Source organism: Lissotriton helveticus, chromosome 8 (genome assembly GCF_964261635.1).
Source record: "Lissotriton helveticus chromosome 8, aLisHel1.1, whole genome shotgun sequence".
NCBI classification, from domain to species: Eukaryota; Metazoa; Chordata; class Amphibia; order Caudata; family Salamandridae; genus Lissotriton; species Lissotriton helveticus.
This window is the reverse complement of record NC_136069.1, coordinates 205,747,728-205,762,064: the sequence shown is the minus strand read 5'-3', so window position 1 is coordinate 205,762,064 and position 14,337 is coordinate 205,747,728. Positions and strand designations below refer to the sequence as shown.

General features: G+C 43.7%; 1 protein-coding gene across 1 annotated transcript in view; it reads right to left on the bottom strand.

Moving 5' to 3' along the window:
- The window catches only part of LOC144771551 (uncharacterized), a 152,807-nt gene extending 138,909 nt beyond the window's left edge, over positions 1 to 13,898 (bottom strand). Inside the window, exon 1 of the mRNA XM_078655951.1 lies at positions 13,766 to 13,898. The gene's annotated coding sequence lies outside the window, so the exon portion shown is untranslated. The remainder of the gene's footprint in view (positions 1 to 13,765) is intronic.
- Between the last annotated feature and the right edge of the window lie 439 nt (positions 13,899 to 14,337).

The following is a 14,337-nucleotide window of genomic DNA, read 5'->3' as shown; positions in this document are numbered from 1 at the left end:
TAAATTGAAGAAAATTCGTGCATCACACAAAATTGTACACAACACACCAAGAAAACATTGCTGTGTACATCGATTTTGAAAATGATAGGCAAAACGCTTTGATTAGGCAAGACTTGCTGTGTGCATTAGCGATGAAGATAATGAAGTGCTGGACATTGCTGTGCGCATCAGCGTTGAAATGAAAAGCAAAACGCTTGGCAAGACATGCTGTGCGCATCAGCGATGAAAGTGGTGAAGCGCTGAACAGCTGTGCGCATCGTGCGAGCGTTGCCTACGTTGCTAGGTTACACAAAGCAATTCAAAATGGCCGCACGCAACGTGGGATGTCACGCTGATGGCGTCAGGCAGGTCAGGCAGGATCCACTTAGCAACGCGAGAGCAGAGCAACGGCTCGATCGCCTAGAGAAAGAGACAAAAAGTACCTTTTCAACGCTGTAGGAACATCCGGTAGTCGGCAGGCATGGGGAACACAACAGGAGACAGGAATAACTTGAGGGCGGGCTTTGAATAACTGGGATCCACTCCCAGCAAAACATCAAGTAAGGAGGAGCCCGAAAATGCCATGAAGACCGGATTAGCACAGAAGGAATCGTCCTCAACAGTGGGGAGGCTGGAAACTGGAACCATCCGTCGCCACTGAAAAGAAGTGCATCACTCAGGCCATGAAAGGTAAGAGGAGCTTTATTCAGTCCAGTCACAGCAGCTCCCCGGCAGCAACTGCCGAGAATAGAATCAACACATGTGTTCCACGCAGGGAACACTCTATACAGAATGCAGTGACAAGTATGAGAAATCCCAACAAATGGGCTGGGCTTTTTCGGTTGTTCCCACCAGGGCTTCTCCGGGGCCTTTTTCTGTTATCTCTGCCGGGTAATCTCTGGGAGTGTCTTGCTTCACCCAATGGTTTTGTATGTCTCTGTCCAGTCCCACGCCATTTTAGCGTCATCACAGAAGTGGGATTGGCCATCTAGTAAGATGCGAAAGCCGGCTGGGTACATTAATGGATACTGAAGCTCCTCGTCTCGCAGAGCTTTCTTCACTTCCAGATATTTTGCCCTCTTTCTTTGGACCTCCAGTGTATAATCTGGGAAGATGGAGACCTTGCTATTGTTCACCAGGAATGAACCATCTGAACGTGCCCGCTGCAGGAGTAGTTCTTTGTCTTTGTAGTGCAACATTCTGACCACCACTGGGCGCCGCGGCCCCCCGGGCCATAGGTCTTACCGGGATCTAATGAGGTCTCTCCAACGAGTAGTGTACGGACAGCCCCTCAGGCGTGACTACTGTTTGAAGCCATACTTCGAGGTAGCCTATCATGTCTCAGTTTTCCACTTTCTCCAGCAGACCCACCACACTAATGTTATTCCTTCTATTGTGGCCCTCTATCTTACACTCTTCGCTAGAGTGTGCGCACTCTGGCCAACAGGCCCGACACCTAGTGCGACAGTGCTGCTTACAGCGGGGTTTGGTCCGCAATTGTCAACTCTGCAGATTTTACCCTTTCAGAGAGTTTGTGGTGTTCAGACAAGAGGAGCCCCTGGCCCACCTAGAAGGTACTAATGTCTTGGTGCAGTGGGCTTTGGTGTCAGCTATAGCCTCCAAAAGTTTGGCTAACTGCTGCTGCACCGGATCTATTGGCAACTGAGGCAGCATGTTCGGTTGTTGGGGGATCTAGGGAGTCCTCTTCTTGCAGCAACGGAGCTCCCACCGACTTTGCCATGGCCTTGCCCATGGTAGGACTTGTCCTCCCGTCTGATGGATCCACAGCTCCAGGGTCTCATGTAGAGTTTCTACCCAGGCAGGACGCCTGCTTGGAGAGAGGTCATTCGTACCCTGTCTTCCAAATGTGTCCAGCTCCCAGACCTCTATTGTCCCTCAGGGGGCAGCGATCCACTTTGCGATTGACCAATTGGTGTAGGTGTTCAATCACTCAGCCGGGTATCTGCTTGCGATGTATGACGCTCTTCTAGCTCAAACTGTTCATGAGAGTTTAGATCATATTCGCCAAGAGCTGAGTGGGGCTCCTCTGGGACCATATAGAAAGAACATCGCCTTGTCATGCCCACTGCCCTCACGGATTGAGTTATTCAACTTGCCAATGCGGGACATCAAGGCATGGTTAAAACCAAGAATCGATTGTGAACCAAAGTGTGGCTCCCGTTAAGAGAAGAAAAGTTTAAGGAGGTGGTCAGGTCCTGTTTATGGTGCCAGGCCTCTGGCGAGGCCAGTCCTCCCTCCCCTTCTATGAGTGAGAAAGGACCGCAATGTCCCTGGGAGTGTACCAGCATTGACTTTGGGAGTCTGCCGGATGGGAGACATACGTTTGCAATGATTGATGACTACTACAAGTAACCGGAGGTAGAGGTTGTCATCGTTGAGTACCAGCGAGGTGATCCCCAAATGAAAGAAGGTAATGACCACTCATAGTTTAATCAAAGAACTGTGAACTGACAATTGCCTTCCACGGGCAGGAGATGGCTGCCTATCTGACTTCCCTCTGCATCACTCACAAGACAATTACCCTGCGGTGGCCCCAGGTTAATGGGGAGGCTGAAAGATTCATGCAAACTTTGAACAAGATCATTCGGATTGTCGCTGCGAGCCAAGAACCTCTAGAACCTGCAATATACTCTTTCATTCATGAATATCACCAGACGCCTCATTCTACCACTGACTGGGCCCCTGGGCCGGGTCATGGTAGATTCCATTCCGCACCATCCCTGTGGTTGCCAGATTCTCTTGACGACAGCAGAGACCAGGAGGGCGTCTGAAGTACAATGATCATGCAAGTCGACACAGACAAGCCAAAATGTCCGACTTACAGTTGAGGCGACATGGTGCTGGTACAGAATCGATGCCCTGGCAGCAAATTTTGATTGCCATTCCAGCGAGATCCCTGGACCATTAGCCATTGGAGAGGCACCCGTATTACTGTGCAAGGGACCTAGAAACAATCACTCGCAGCACCTCAGCTTTTAAGATGTTCCATCATCAACTGAGACAATCCCCAAGTGAAGAGGATGCAACTCCTGCGTTGGATGAGACTGAGGACAATGGTGAAGTGGACTATTCTGAAGGACAGTTGCCAGAGCCGAACGTTGATGCTACAGGAGTTCCTAGTGGACCTGAGACCATTGTGGGAAGCTTCACTCGCCGGTTATCCAATTTGCAGACTGCCCGTAATACCTGCACTCGATATGGCCTACAAAGTAATCCAGTGCCGCCACAAGACTGAGGGATCATCTTATGTAAGCCCTTTCCATTATGTTTGGTATCCGGTAATGTTTCACCATTCAGGTATGGGACTTTGACACCAGTTGATGGTATTTCTGTGATTGTATTATTATGAGACTTAACCATTTGGATTCACTTGTGCTATGTTATTATGACACTGTTTGGATGTTGCAATGCTTTTCATTTTGTATTTTGGGGAGGAATTTAGTGTTGCTCCTTGAACGTAACAGGGCGTTGAGGGTCAATTGATTGAGCTCTGACTCAAGGGTGTTTGGTTGGTTTCCCTCTGCAATGGTCTGTACAGATGGTTGGTTCTGCACCATGTGGTGCGGGGTTAATAAATATGACCTCGGCCGGAAAGGAGGAGAGGGGACTCCGGGCTGCGCCAAGCACCTCATCTGCGGTCTCTGTGTGATTCAATGCTGTGCGGTGAGGCCTTGAGTATCGACTGCGCAAATTAATTATGACATTCTACACTCCATAATTACATAAGCCTTACAACAGTACAGGCTTTAGAGGACAGCGCTGAAGATTACATGAATACTGACAGAGAAGAGAATCTGGATTCCAGTAATGCCTGGTTTTACAAACACGGACTTCTGCTGGCACTTAATATAGCGTTTATCAAAGCTCTTCTCTCCCCCTTTATCAAGTAGGTCTCCCCATTATTGTCACTGTAAGTGCATTTATATAGTGCTTACTACACTCATGTGTGCTCCAAGCTCAAGATGGCCTGCTGGCTGCACTGAGTGGATCCAGCTTCAGTAGCTTAAACTGAAATTGCTTCAAACACACAATGGTGCTGGGGGATGAGTGTGGGTTCCACCAGCATGTCAGAGTGTGCTCCAAGCATGACATAGTCGGCTGGCTGCACTGCTGGGGGTTTTCAACTGCACACGCATAAACTGTATTTGCTCCAAGCATTAGAATGGTCCACTGACTGCAGGAGATACTCCGCTGCAGCTCAGAGACCATGACTCTCGCCCCTCTGCGAGCCACTGCATTCGGTCTATTGGATCACTGAGTAGGGCTCTGCTCGACATGCCTCATTAATGGGCACAGCTTTTGTTCTTGGCCTTCCCCACAAAGACGGTCTTCTGTCAGTGTCCAATGCTAGCACACATCAAGCTGTTTCTGGATGCGATAATAACTAAGTCGCTCTGTAAGAGGGCGGGATATCCACGGCGCAGCAAGGTGACTTCAGCTGTTGTTAGCTTACCTGTGAGTGCGGGGACAGAGGGTCACGGGTGGTGGAGATGGGGATGACGTAAGTTGCCCCAACTGGAATGCACTGCACGTGCCAGGCGATAACCTTGTGGGGCAATTTGTTATTAAATAATAAAAAAACTATGCCGTGAAAAAAAGGGAGGGGTAGGAGGGGCATATACCCTACTGATGAAGGAAGTTCATGATGCGTTGTGGGTTTCCTGTGAAAGGTAAACATGTGGGGGAATCTTTCCTAGTCAATCAATCAATCATGGACATTTGTATAGCGCGCTACTCACCAGGTAGCGTCTCAAGGCGCTGGGGGGGAGGGGTCCGCCACTGCTAGTGAATGCAGAGATGCTTGGTGAAGCTCTATGGAGTGAGTGCCAGTGGGAGACAAATGGAACTTTTCAACATGATCACACCAGGGCCTGTCTCCACTGAAGGATCCCTGTTTTGGAGCAAAGGAAGTCATGCAATGCAGGACAGAATAACCAGGACTGGATAAGGGTGACCATATAAACAGATGCCATCGGCACTAAGGTTTTTGCTTAAGTTCTTTTAGTTATGTGCATGGAGGCCCGTGAAGCAGCCACCATAGCAATAAAGAAAAATAATGTAAGCAGGCGCCATGCTCCAAGCACAGCACCCGTCCACGTAAAAGTGATTTTAAAAAAAACATGAACACACAAAATTAAAGAAATAGTCCCTACACCAAACACAAAGGCCTACATTGTAAGTAAACTGTAGTTGGCCGGTGCTCCTTGCCAGAAAGCAAAGCAAAGTATCTGGAGCATCTACCAATAGGAAGCCAGGAAAGAAGAGGGACACAAAAGTGAACCAATGGTAAGCAGCAGGTGGGATTTCACTCCGTATACTGATTACAGCAGGTCTTCCAGACAGCGCATGCACGCTGCCTAGCCTTGACCGAAAAAGGATGGAATAATGAAGTTATATCACAAACCATGTAGTCAGGAAAACAAGGGGACCCCGTTATGTGAACCTGGGGTAGATTAAGGATGTAGAACAATGGATCTGATATGGCCAAAAAAGGTCCAATGAAGGTAGTCTCCCATATGGGGACAATGTACTAGAGTCCTAATTGATAATTAATATCTTCAGGAGCGATAAGTAATATGCACAGGGACATGCAAATCAAAAGATAATGCAAAAAAGGATTCAGGTGCTCACATTGGTAAGTGACAACAAGCGCGACGTGATAAGTGAGGGTGACTTTTAAACAAACATCGCATTTACAACATTTAGGGGAACTCCTCAAGAAGTTATACAAAGTGTAAGGAGTTTTTGCATTATCTTCAAAAATAAAATAACAGACGTTATTTTGACTTGCATGTCCCTGTGCATATCACTTATAGCTCCCACAAATATTAATCATCAATTACGACTAGTACATTGTCCCCGTATGGGAGACTACTTCCTTGGAAGTTTTTTGGCCATATCAGAACCATTGTTTTTCTGAAACAAAACATTACAAGCCATGGCTCATTATGGCAAATAATTTGCCTGTTCTTGCTGCATAATTCACTCAACTCTACCACATAATTAGGCCCTCTCCTGTCGCAGAATTAGTTTCCGTGAAAATGGTACCCTCAGACCTGTTGCCAATGCTTTCTATTTCATCTGCTACGATCCTGGTGATTACCTTTTCACTGTTTATACATGTGCTAATTCTTATGTACTCTTTGCAAAAACATTGGGTTGTGGCATCCCTGCTTGCTAAAGTAGTCACTCATCTCGTAGCTAAGTTATTGACTTTTATACCAGGATAAAGTGATTCAAATGGCAGTTACAGCATTTGACTTAAGTAGTAAACACTGGGAAAATCACAAACTCTCTCTGCATAACATTTTAAATATATGAATTGTAATTCAATAAGAAAGTGAGATGTAAAACATTTATTGGTGGAACCCCCCCAAACATCCCTGATGCACCATTATTTAAGCTCCAGTATGTTTTACCAAGGTTAGTGACAAAATGACTCTTGGAAAGCATTATTTGTGGCTACATTTCCTAAAGAAACCATTGAGCAATGCCCCCATTACTTTTTAGTAAGTGCTCTTCAAACCCTTTCATTTTTCACCAAGTTAATGATCTTTTGTGCTTCAAACATTGTGGCAAAATGTTTCCCAGGATCTTAAGGTGGAACATCCCAAATTGTCAAAGCTTACCATATTTTGCCTGTTTAGACAAAGTACAAATTGCCATAATTTTACAAACACCGACTTAGTAATAACGTTTGGTCCCTGGCAGATCGGTTTTCAAGTCAAATTTCAATCAGTGTTACGGGTCTGTTCTAGATGTAAAAAAAATGTTTTTGAATTTTCTTCTGTATTTTAAGGAGGATTTTGCCATTGTTTTACCATTTATTTTGTGGTTCTTATTTTGCTCATTATATTTCACACTCCAATGTCGCTCATCGCCTAGCAAATGTTGGCATCCCTGGTATACTATTTAGGTTTTTTTCGGAGCAGGTGAATTCGATTCGTAAGAGCTAAACAATAGTTGCCTTATTTATTGGAAAGGATGTTACAGAAGATAAATAATTTGCTCCTTTTATACCTTCACCAATTTGACTAATGTTTTCAATCATCAAATTCTGCATGATGCTCAATTGTTTAATGCCTAGTTTCCCCAGCCACCTACTTCTTGCAGTCCTAAAATTTAAAATATATCAGAGCTGTCATTTGGGCCTCCCAGGTAGGATTTTTGTTTTGTTTTTTAGAACTGGTTTCTTTTAGGTAATTGTGATCGAGGCTTCCCTTTTCAGCTTCTGCATTAAGCTGAAATCCTGGTTACTTTCCAGTCGTGGCAAGTAGGCACTTCTCTATGCTGGACTAGTTTGTTGTTCGCCACATTCTCAACATTAAGGGTTTATCTACGGCACCAAGAGACTGATGGTTGCACTCAGTTAATATTCTATAATAAGTAGGCAGATGTTTTTTAGACCACTTGAAATTCCATGTATTGATAACCTCTCTGGAGGAGCATCAAGAAACTTACAGATCCATATTATAGCTTGAGAAAGATCTAATGCTGCGTTAACAAAATAGCTTCCCACTCTGGAGAATGGATAGTCAGACCAATCTAACAACGTATGTTTTCCAAAAAGTAATTCTTTAAATAAGAACCCAGCATTTATAGCCCATTCATTTTGGGGTACTTACTAACAGATATGTGAAGGATCCCGGGAGAAAAGAACTTTGTAGACAAATGATACTATTGTCTCATACCTTTAGTCAACAAAAATGAGTCCTATCAACCACTCTTAGTATCAGAGGTTGGAAGAGAACTTAATTTTATAACTGCTCTTGGAAACAAGCATTGGCATAGCCAATAGGTCTCGCCTTTGGGACCTTATACAGTTGATGTTGCACCAAGGATATTGTGCTGAATAACTAAGTACTTATAAGGTCCCAAAGGTGAGACCTATTGGCTATGCCAATTGCTCGTTTTTTTTTTTTTACATCACTCACACTGCATTGGCTTTCAAAGAAGTGTCCGAAATTGTAATTTCATGCAACGTTTGATAGATATCCCAAGTCTCAAGCAATACGCTTGAGAATAACACAGATAACTTTAAGAATCGGGTGCGACAGTGGATTCGTGTGCGTGTAGGTATTTAAAATAACCTTTTACTTTACTCGATTCAAATGCAGCCAGAGCATAGTTGCTAGAGGACAGAGAACGTAATGGCAGTCGTACGGAACACAGGCGTTCACGATGAGGGAGTACAACACAAGATAAACGTTTGTTGTTATGCAATGGCACCACGTCGGACCTGCGGCCTCTGTCCGAGATCGGGTACGAAATCTAAAGGCTCAATATAAATACTTAATTAAGACATAGTACTAATAGTGTGTGAAAGCTAAAAGAGAATATGCATTAAAAGGGTTATGTGTCTACAATTAGGAGGCCCTTCGATAAGCCAAGCAAACATTTGCAATATGCCTAAAGCCTCCATCGAGCCTATTAGCTGCAATCGTGTGTGGTAGAACGAAGATTGTTCAATTGATATGATAATATGAAAGCAACGCCAAAACAAAAGACGTAAGCAATGCAAAAACATGCCGCCACTTTTAAGCATACTTATTTTAAACGTGCGACTGAAAGTGCTAAACTAAGAAGAGTTATAAGATGGCGCCAGCAACAGAAACACTTCCTTTGTAGCTTTGAAATGCTGAACAATAAACATGCCCACAGGGAAAACCGCGACAACATGGCCCTACGCTAACCCATTTGCTATTTATGAGCGGTTAACTAGAAAGTACAAATTGGAAATGGGGCGCCGGTTGTACGCGTCTACATTGTGTGCCTGTAGTTAGTCGGCACTTTTATCAAAGCAGCAACAATTTGTAAAAGCGCACACCAAAACTAAAAGCAGCACTTTCATTCAACTGAAAGTGCATATAAAAGGAAAACCAGCATTCTAATACATGCACAACAACTAAAAAGCATTACTAAGTATTATTTCAAAAGCGCACAAAAAGTAAACGTGTGCACAATCCAAAAGCACAGACTGCGAGTATATTTATGTTTTATACCGAACCAGTAGTAGTACAAAAATATAAGCTGCCACTAACATGCTTATGAAGAAGGTAAGTTAACTGTGCATCACTAATACCCATGCACATAGCTTGTATTGTAACCTATGCCCCCGCATCTAATTGTAAGCACCTCTATTGTCTGCCTGTGAGTTTTTTGTTTGCTCCTTAACTTTCAGCCGTATAATTTACGAAACAATATGCACACATTTTTATGTTTTAGACCGCACTAGTAATAGCAAACAAGCGAGAAGATGAGTATTTGATGCGCACGCTGTTAAAGCAAACTTTCAAGACTTTGTTAGTAAAAAAACACAAATAAAGCCGTATTTGATGCGCACGCTGTTAAAGCAGACTTTCAAGACTTTGTTAGTAAATGCTTGTTAGTAAAGGGAGCAAGCGAGAAGATGAGCGGCCGGGAAACTGAAAGTACGGCTGGCCAGCCATGAATAATTAGGGGAGGAGAAGCCGCAGAGCGCACGCTGGGAGAAGCCCTTTGATGTGGTGGCGGCCGTGAAAAAATGCAATTAGGAGGAAGGGAGGGAGGCTGATGCGCGTGCTTGTTTGGTCACGTGATTCACGTGAACTCGAAGAAAACCGCACCAAAAACCCCTTGGTTTGAGGAGTATTTTGAGCACTTTATTTTCTCGCTCCGCTCAATGCGCATGCGCATTGATAGGTCGCGAGACCTAAAAAGCTCAAACCAGCATGACAAAGTTAAACATATGACCTTTAGTAAATTCATGCACACCTTTCATAAAAGCGCGCACATAGATGTGTTTGTCCAGCGTCTTTTTCAACGCTATTGGTTACCACTATATTCAAAAACAATCTATACAAGAGTGTGGATATAGCACAAAGAGGAATCATGTATAGTATTGGCTAGTTTTGTAATATTAGGATATGAAAGTAAATAACATCTTACTATAAACTGATCACTAACATGATGCCGAACAAACTCGAAGTTCGTCACAGCGCTCAAATTTCAAGCTATAGACACCTGGGCCTCATTTATGAGGACTTGCGTCAGTTTTGCGCTTCAGATGCGTCACTTTTTGTGACGCATCGGCAGCGTAAAACATGCCTCCTGTTGCGCGCTATTTACAAAGATGCGTCACTTTGTAAACCCCTGTGCTACATTATACCTGCGTCAGGTATAATGTATGCGGGGGGCGTTCCCCCGCAAAAACCTCATAGAAGTGACGCAGTGAAACCTATGAGATTTCACTGCATCACTTCTAGGACGCCGTTGCGTCAACATCTTACGGCTACCTCACAGCAGGCGTAAGACTGATGCAGTCCTTTTCACATGGGGCTTGCCCCATGTGAAAGGACGCATTGCTGGAGTTGCGTCACTTTTGTGACACACTCCAGCAATGCGTCCCTTTTGCGCCATAGAGATATGTCAGAAATACTGACGTGTCTGTAACTCCTTGCGACATGATGCGTCATACAGTAAATATGATGCATCAGGTATGTCACAAGGAGTGTGCACTGAGAAGTAACGTATCGCTGCTTTCACGCAGCGATGTGTCATTTCTCATAATGAGGCCCCTGGTGACTTGCTGGTACTCAACTAGATGATGGGCTTAGCTTTTGCACTTTGTGTTACTAAACAAGTCTGGTCAAGTCTAGGCTTCTCTTGTTGTCTGGGGAAAGTAAAGTCACACATCAATATTTCAGAATTTGCGACGTGTATGTTCTCATAATTTCAGTTTAGCCTTTAATATCCTTATAAATGTTAATGTGTACATTGTCGTCTTTAACCCCCCCCTACAGGGGCGGCCTTAGGTATGTGCAAGCTGTGCGCCTGCACAGGGCCACCAACCCCCAGGGGCCGCCACGCCAATATATATCCTTAATATAATAATCCTCTGAGGATGGATACATATTTGGGTGGCGGCCCCTGACAGGGATTTGGCGGACTCCGGCTCTGTTCCACTTCCAAACACCCTGACCCCCACCTTCCTGAGCTCCGGGGGGGCTCCACCCCACCCGGACCCCCTCTTCCTGCACCCCCTACCTACGCTCCCTGCCCAGGGCCGCCATGAGCCTAGAGCCACCCCTGCCCCCTACAATTATTGCTTGTAAAGTCAAAAGCCTACTAGTTCTTTAATATATTTCAAATAAGTTTGGCTTCCTCACAGGGAGGGGAAAAACATTCCCTACAATTAAAGCTCTGAATAACACCAACATTCTTCTAAGAGCCTGTCTGACCGAGTGTACAGTTCTCACAAATCATCTGGGCATTGTGAACTATACCTTAAGGTATATGATCTTGTTTTTAAAGGCAATTCTTTTACAATATACTTTATTTTTGTTGATGCCAACCGACATTTCTGTTTCTCATCTACACTTCTGTAGGCTTACATAGAACAGTACACGTTTCCACATAACGCATTATATTCCTTTCTTTTTCAACTATACATTAATTATTCTTTCAAAAAGATACATTTCTCTTTTCTGTATTTTTTTTTGTTACCTATGCACGAGTACATCTCATCTATATGCATGATGAGAGAACTATGCCAATATTAGATTTTCATCAATTCCGAATCCATTTTTCTAAATCAAAATGAAAACTATCCTTATCATGAAATAGCCTGGGGAATAGAAAATGTACTACTTTACGTCCATCACACTTCAAAATTACCACCCTAAAAAGTTAATTTGCGTTTCCTTAACTGTTTGTATATTTTGAAATATTTGTACAATACATACATTTACACTTTATGGTGTTAGAAAAAAAGTTCCAGCCTTTCTTTGCAGACCAACGAGATTGTCACTTTACAAAAGCCTCTCACTTTGCAGTCACAGAAAGAAAAGTAAACGCACATCTCCAGGTTAACCGAAAAGGCAGCAATTTGTCAGAAAGCAGTCTGAAATGTGATCTCTAGCTTTGAACGCACAGCAAACAAGATAAAGTTCCACGGCCCCTTAATTGCTTATTCACCTTCCAGACTACCGCATGGGAAATAGAATACCTTCCTCCAGAACTGAAGCGGCCCAAATCATAAAGATATTTGTGCATGTAAATTCGTATTACTCACTTAAATGTACCAATTTACCGGTGCAAGGCATTCGTCAAATTTAAATGTGCACTTATAAATTCAATTATTTATGCACAATATGACAAAGTAGTGTGCACGAGTAACTCCCACTCGAGGGGCCGGAGTAACTCCCACTCGAGGGGCCGGAGTAACTCCCACTCGAGGGGCCGGAGTGGGTGTTCCGAGGAGAGAATCCTCTGAAAAGTTTAGGAAGATTGAAAATTGCGGGTATATGGTCAGGCTTCCTTGTGACCGGTTCATACCCTGGAAACGGTTGAAAATGTACTCCTCCTGTTTGGGGGCAGGACTAGATTGTTTCCAGGATGGGGATGGACTTGTAGTATACCCAACATTTTTAAAGGCAAAAGGGGAGAGAGGTTTTTCCACAGGGAAATATCCGGTCTGAAGAAGGAAAAAAAACACATTTGAATTAAAAAAAAACCAGCATTGCACAGCAGACAATAACACTTCCTTATGTGCATGATGTACATACATTCTGCGTGCAAAACTGCCTGCAGTTTAGCAAGTTCAAATTTAAAACTTTTTCCGGAAGTATGCATTGAACCCTGTGGCCGTTGCAGGATTCCATGCATATCCCGGGAAACCTTACTGAATTCCTTAAATTTGGAAATCTGGATCCGTGCACGGTATATCGGAGAGCACGGATTTCCGAATTTTCCCGTTATCAGGCCCAGCGCATCCTCCTTATCCGGAAGAATAAAGAGTCAAACCTGACACGTTGACTACAGTAAATAAACATAACTATCCTCCCAGAAAGGCTCTTACATACTTAGGATTATGATTTATGACCGACAGCTTTCCAACTTTCGTTGTACACATTGTTTCAGGTTTAAGGGTCCTAAGGTTCAATGGAACTAACCAAGACCACAATTCCCAGAATACACGAGGATAGTAATAGAAAGCATGGAACCGACGAGCAAGAAGCTATGGAACATATAGTCCGATAATATCACTGGTTATTTCAAGGAAATTAAGAAACAATAAGAACACATTTTTACTTACCACCGATGACACGAATACAAGTACAAAGAGGACGAAATAATATGCTAAAAGAACAGTAAGTACCAGCAGCTGTTGGGCCTCCGTTAATTAGATGTGGTTGTTGTAAAAAAATAAACTACAAATTATGCATAATTGTAATCTGACACAACAGAGACCTTGCAAAGTTTCCTAGGCCTACCTACTCAACTCCAGTTTGTTTTGTTTGTTTTGCATTCTGGTACTAGTAGTTTCGTTTAGCCCACTATTAAAAATAATCCTAGGCAGCAGAGCACCAAACAAAAAACTGGATTAGAAAACATAATCGCCAATGATTTGACAGCTGTGGGATAATTACCCTTTCACCCAGTACTTTTAAAGATCAGTGACTCATATGGCAGCTTGTCGAGTGTGCTTGTGAAATGCACAGTTTTTTTAAAGACATACTTCCATCCATCTAAAATTTACAGACCCAATTTGATAATTCGCTCAAACGTGAGCCAACGGTGGTAGTGTTTGGCACATTAGAAAGTGGAGAAAACAACAGGTCAGATAACCAGTTGTCCTGTAGTTGCACTGGTGTGTAAAAAAAGAGAATGTTTCTACTAAACGCCACCCTTTCCGAGGGCGCCCAAAGTCAGGCTTTACTCGTCACATAGGACGCACTATGGCAGATACTATCCCCATTCCCCGTATTACCAAAGAGGTACTCACGGGCGGAAGGTTTTCGAATGTGAGGCTTCGACCTCACGGCTGTCCTCTCCCTCCTCTCAGACCTAGATTCTACGCTGCCATCTGCTGATCGAGTCCAAGACGCAGCCGCAGCCTCACTCACTCCTTTATCAGGTGAGCCTGACGTGTTGGCGGAGACGACTTCCTGTATCCTGTCAGTATCCAATAAATCCTGGCCTTTCTCAGTTCAATTTAACTCTCATTTAAGAGCACGCACCACCTCTGGGGATATACCCCAGGCATGTTTTTTAAATGTTATTAGTGTTTATCAAAAAGTAGAACTTTAACACAGTGGCCTAGTAGCTGTCTTCCATACGAGACTCCTTCAGCCATTCCTGTCTTCCTAGCCAACAGTTCACTGAAAAGTCTCACATTTCCCAGATTCGTGCAGGGGTGGTTTACCTAGATCAGGATTTTTTTTAAATTCTAAGAATTGTAGAATGTATTAAAACATGGGGGGAAAGGACTAAAAGTCCCAGAATGCATAGAAGAAATATTTGCCAAGATGATTTGAGAAGTTATAGCTGCTCCGCCTTTTGAGATTTGAGTTTCAC